Source organism: Canis lupus, chromosome 35 (genome assembly GCF_003254725.2).
Source record: "Canis lupus dingo isolate Sandy chromosome 35, ASM325472v2, whole genome shotgun sequence".
In the NCBI taxonomy this organism is placed as follows: Eukaryota; Metazoa; Chordata; class Mammalia; order Carnivora; family Canidae; genus Canis; species Canis lupus.
The window spans coordinates 127218-133217 of NC_064277.1; the positions used below are offsets into that span (position 1 = coordinate 127218).

The 6000-nt window shown below is 48.6% G+C and overlaps 1 long non-coding RNA gene across 5 annotated transcripts in view; it reads left to right on the top strand.

The window, feature by feature from the left end:
- Positions 1-5333, top strand: part of LOC125754382 (uncharacterized) — a 38289-nt gene extending 32956 nt beyond the window's left edge. For 4 of the 5 annotated variants that reach the window (XR_007408393.1, XR_007408392.1, XR_007408396.1 and 1 more), the window contains exon 4: positions 4646-5333. This is a non-coding gene — a long non-coding RNA (uncharacterized LOC125754382). The remainder of the gene's footprint in view (positions 1-4645) is intronic. The other variant, XR_007408395.1, reaches the window with a different exon arrangement.
- The last annotated feature ends 667 nt before the right edge of the window (positions 5334-6000 follow it).

The window sequence follows — 6000 nt, forward strand, 5'->3', positions numbered from 1 at the left end:
TTTCACTATTATTTATATTCCCCAAATGAATGAGAACATACACTGTTTGTCCTTTTCCGATTGACTTACTTCACTCAGCATAATACCTTCCAGTTCCATCCATGTTGAATTAAATGGTGGGTATCTGTCATTTCTAATGGCTGAGTAAAATTCCATTGTATACATAAACCACATCTTCTTTATCCACTCAATTTTCAATGGACACCGAGGCTCCTTCCACAGTTTGGTTATTGTGGACATTCCTAATATAAACATCGAGGTGCAGGTGTCCCGGCGTTTCATTGTATCTGAATTTTGGGGTAAATCCCCAACAGTGCAATTTCTGGGTCCTTGTGCAATTCTATTTTTATCTCATTGAGGAACCTCCACAGAGTTTTCCAGAGTGGCTACACCAGTTCACATTCCCACCAACAGTGGTTTCTATATTTAGGTACTCCCATGTTGGCAGCATAAATATTTTGTTGTTTGATCATAATAGAGAGTCTTTTTAATTATGAAATAATGCCCTTCTTCATCTCTTCTTACATTATTTGTTCTTTCTTTTTTGAAATTTAAAATATTTATTTATTTATTCATGAGAATTACACAGAGAAGTAGAGGAAGGAACATAGAGTGAGAGGCAGGCTCCCCAAAGGGAGGCTGATGTGGGTCTTGATCCTGGGATCCAGAATCACACCCTGAGCCGAGGGCAGGTGCTCAACCACTGAGCCACCAGGTGTCCCCCAGGGTTTGGTTTCAAATCTCATTTGTCTGATATAAGTATGGGTCCTCCAGCTTTCTTTTGATATCCATTAGCATCATAGATGATTTTCTATCCCCTGACTTTCAATCTGTTGGTGTCTATAGGTCTAAGGTGAGCATCTTGTAGTCAGCGTACAGATGGATGTTGTTTTTTTAATAATAATTTTATTTATGATAGTGTGAGAGATAGCGAGAGAGAGAGAGAGAGAGAGAGAGAGAGAGAGAGGCAGAAAATTAGGCAGAGAGAGAAACAGGCTCCCCACCAGGAGCCCAATATGGGACTCGTTCCAAGTCTCCAGGATCACACCCTGATTCAAAGGCAGAGGCTCAACCCCTGAGCCACCCAGACATCCCAGATCCTGTTTTTTAAGCCCCTCTGATACCCTATATCTTTTTATTGGAGCATTTAGTCTATCAGAATTCAGAGAGATTTTTCAAAGATATGAACTTTGTGCATTTGTGTTACCGGAAGAGTTGCTGTTTCTGGTGACGTTCTCTGGGCCTTTCTCGTCTTTGTTGCTTTTGGTCTCTTTTTTTCCCCCACTAGAAGAGTCCATCTTAAAATTCCGTACTGGACTGGTTAAGTGGTCATGAACTCCTTTATATGTTGCCTGTCTGGGAAAATCTTTCTCTCTCCTTCTCTCCTGTATGACACCCTTGCTGAAGAAAGAATTCATACAAATTGGACTCCAATAAAAAGAAATTTAAAAACATAAAATAAATTTTTGCTATTATGATTGAGGAAAATGGCATTTAGGAGGAAAAGCAGAAGCTGAAAGAGAGGAGGAAAGATTTCACCCTCCGTAGCCTTCACAGGGGCCTGGTTTCCTTTCCTAGGAGGGCCCCCCCCCCTCCGGAGGATGCTTCCTGCCCCTCTGCCTCCCTTTTTGGAACACAGCAAAGACATCTCCATACCTCCAACACCTCTGCAGTCATGGCTTATAGCGTTTTCCAAATATCCTATTGGGGACCACATCGTAGTGTATGTAACTATCTGGCTGCTGTTTGACAACATTGGGGGGATTCCGACTTTTGGGTTTTGAGCTGCGTGTGTGTCTATCACATGCAGCTATCCCGTGCAGCCATCAGATCCTCTGGCTGGGTCACCCAAAACCCTGAAATGGTTGGCAGAACATCATTTCTGGTGCTGGCGCTGGGCGGCTAGCTGGGCTCTCCTGGCCATGCCGGGGCTCACTCATGCAGGAACTTTCAGCTGGAGGGCCAGCAGAGCTGGAAGTTCCAGCTCGGCCACATTCCCATGTACAGCAGTGGGTCCGGCCTCCCCTGGAAGGCACGTGGGGAGGTCAGCTGTGTGTGCCTGGTAGTGCCCCTGCAGGGGCTGGTTGGGGCCTAGGTGGTGCCCCCTCCTCCTTTCTGGGGGTCTCTCCACGCCCCGTGCACATAGTTCTGGGAGACACAGAAATGGGTTGGCTCTGCATTTTCACACCACAACACTTTATTGACTTTCTACAGTAAAGGCTCAGAGCCATGAGTTCGTGCCTTCCCCTGGGGAAGGAGACCTTTCTGTCCTTTAAGGGGGGGGGCAAGAATCACACGGGGTGGGGGGGCGGGTGCTGGAGTCCCCCACCTGGGAGTATGTGTGGACTCCGGGTGGGGGCGAGTGTCCTGAGGTTTCAGCCTGATTGACGGTTCTGAGGACAGCAGAGCTGACCTGGACCTGCAGCTCATGGGCTCCTGCTCTGGGTCCCCGCAGGGCAGCAGGACCCCGGCTTCGGGCTCTCTGGGGTCGGAGCACCTGGAGGAGCCTGCCTCCTGGTGTGGCTGTGGGTGGGCCCCACCGGCTTACTCCCCCTCTCCCCACACTGGTGTGTCCTGGGATCCCCAGGGCTGCCCTAGATCAGCGACCTGGATCTGTGGGGCACGCCCAGGGCCCAGGAGGCCACATCCAGCTGTGAGAGGGCTCACTCAGCCCAGGGCCAGAATCCAGGGCTGGCCAGGGCCATGGGGGCCTGATTCCATTAGTCTTTGAGTTGGGACTGGTGGGGGCTCAAATCAACCCAGCCCCCAAAGAGCCTGGACCCAAGTCAGCCCAGGTCCCTCTGGGTTAGGGGCTGGTGTCCTGTGCAGGTTGTGCCGCCCTCCAGGAGGAAGAGTAGGAGGAGGCAGGGCACAGTGCTTCCTCTGCTCCAAGCACCTGCACCCACCCTGTCGGGGGCTCCCTGTCTTTCCTCCTCCCTGCAAACCCTGGATATACTATGGGACACCGGGCTTCTGATGGTAGCAGGCTGTCCAGAGAATCATGGGGAGGCTGACCATGTCCCACAGGGGGCAGCTGCACCGGGTCCTTGCTGAGGGGCGATGGTGTGTGAGTGGATGGTGTGGGGACAGGGGTATGATGGTGGTGGATTGAGGGGGATGGTGTAGGGGGGATGGTGTTGGGGTATAGTGTGGGTGGGTTTTGTGTGGGGGTGTGTGGGTGTGAGGGGGATGGTGTAGGGAGGATGCCATGAGGGATAATGATGTAGGGGGATAGTGTGTGGGTGGGGAATGAAGGGGATGGCGTGGGGGGCCTGCGGACACAGGGCATCCCCTTCCTCTAAGATGCACACCGAGACATCTACAGATAAAGGCGACCACAGTCTTAGGTTTATTGTGACACCTGCCTCAGGGCCCCGTGTGGTCAGTTCAGGGCCCTGGCTGGACTGGGCGCATTATCTGGGTGTCATCATACTATGTATGTTTACAAATTGCAAGTTGTCTCAAATTAAATGCATAGAATTTAGAAATATATAAAGCACCGAGGTTGGGTGTCACTCTGACCCTTCAGACCCTCATCGGATCAATGTGTGTCCTCCTCCAGTCACAGCCATGCAACCTGCCCCCAGGTCCCCTTAATGCCCCCCATGGCCACCACCCAGGCACCTGGTTTTCAGGGTGCCGTCCGTCACCCCTTTGGGGTTCAGCTCACATGGCAACCCCTGGAGGCCCCATCCTAGTGGCCTCCTCATCCCTGAGACACCAGGGGTAGAGACACAGAGGTCATCCCCAGCACCCTACCATGCCGCTGTGTTTTTTTGGCTGCTGTTCTTCCCCCGGCCTCAGAAGCCCCATGTTCCCTACCCAGAAGCCACCAGCCCTCCCCCGGGTCCCAATCCCCCCTGGCCCCTCAGCCTCACCCTACCCTGTAGTAGTCCCAAAACATGATGTGACTCCTGAACGTCATGTTGATGTCCAGGTCCACCTGCTTGATGTCCCTGGAGGAGACCAGGGCCTCTTATTTCATTTCCTGTGGGAATACCGGGGAGGAGGAGCCAGCGTCAGGGACTCAGACCCCGACATGTCACCAGGTGCCATCCTGGGCAGGGAGCCCAGGGGCCACCATGGGAGTGTGTCCTGCCGCATCCTCCTTCCTTCCCCTGGGAAGCTGGGGATGGCGGGAGTGCCCAGCATGCCCATGGACCTGTGTGAGGGCCTGTGCCCAGCTGTTGTGGGTGGGGAGGTGACTGAGGGTCAGCCTGGGTGGGAGAAGACAGGGGGTCAGTCCAGGTGGGAAGGGGACATGGGGGTGTTGTGCACAAGATGGCGAATCCGAGAAACCACTAAGGAGCCGACACTAATGCAAACAAACGAGGGTTGTTTTACAAACTCGAGTATGGGTCCAAGTATACCCCACAGAGTGGAGCAGGGAGTTGGACCCCGAGGACGGTTTTAACTTAGTTTTAAGGGCCTGGTCTCGGGGACCTCCAGAAGGGCTGGAGCAATTCCTCAAGTTCTGTTCACATTTTGATATGGGGCCTTCAAGGGCATTGAGCACTCTTCTCATTCTAATAGGGGCTTCCAGCCCTTGGCTTGGGCTCAATTTTTATTCTATTGTGGGGCATTCGAGGACATTAAGCTGTAAATTTTTGTTTTTTTCCTGTAACTGAAGTAATGTAAATTTCAGCTCTTCTTCACAGGGGCCTGGGATTGCTGGACATGTGCAAATGCTGAACTTAAAGTGGAATGGCCGTAATGTTCTCGGCCTCCACGCGTCCCGTCCCATACTCTCTAGCTCCTGCCGCCCTCCCTGGAGCTCCTAAGAGAGCAATTGCAAATGACCTCAGCGTGGCAGCCTGTGTTGAGGGACAAGCCCCGGGATTTGGGAACAGGAAGACCTGAAGTTCGGCGTATCAGCTATGCAGCAGGATTTGATGCTGCAGACTCTTATTCCCTAAGGCTATCTTGACAACTGACTTTGTATGTAGAAAAGTTCTCCTTTGCCTTTAAAAGATGAGGAGCAAGTCAAAGCGTTTTTTCTCTGCCCATCTGATTGCTCAGATTCCAATCTGAGATGTATTGACTGTTAATATGGATAATGTAGTATCCGTAGTAGTATTGTTAAAATATTCTGACACAAGTAATTCAGAGGGATGAGGCTTTCTCAACTATTTCTTCACAGTTCAGTCACTCATCAGAAAATGCATCTTTATGGATTTGGAAATAACTGAGAGACATTATTACCAATGGTCCTATTATTATGTGAAGGATTCTTCCCTGAAATTCTTCCCCTGTTTCAACTGACACTGAAACACTGTGAACTCTTTGGAAGACAAATGTCAAGGAAATAAATGTTATGCATTGCTAATTTTAAATGCACTTGCAATATGGTGTCTATTATAATAGAAGTTTTTTAATCTGATTTTTGCTATTTATTATCCTTTCCTGCTTTTCAGGTTGAGAAGGCATTGTACGTGTTCATAAGTGTTTTTCTTTCCTTCTGATATAAAATTTTTACTTTGTTCCCAACGAAGGAACTCTCTAAGAATAAGGCAAAAGTTACTTCAACTATTCTTGAAATGTCTTCACACTTGGAGCCTGATTTATTTAACTCAATTTTCAAAATAAATCTTATTTATTAGAAAACAAACAAAGATTTATAGGGAAATTGAGAACATAGTAAGAGAATTCTTATTCACTTGCACTCAATTTTTCCAATTATTGATATATTAGTATGGTTCAAATATTAGCTAATGAATCAATATTAAAATATTTGCATTAACCAAGGACAATGCTTTATTCAGATTTCCATAGTTTTTGCTAAGTTACCATTCCTCATATCATACTCCATTTGTCCTCATGTTTTCTTAGGCTCCTCTGGATTGTGGCAGTCTTTCAGGCTTTCCTTGTTGTCGTTGAACTGGAACACTTTGAGAAGTAGAGTATTTTGTAAAATTTCCCTCAGTTGGGAAATGTCTGTTGTTTATCTCATGATTAAACTGTTTTTGTGGATTATATACAGAGATATACTGCTATTTTTAT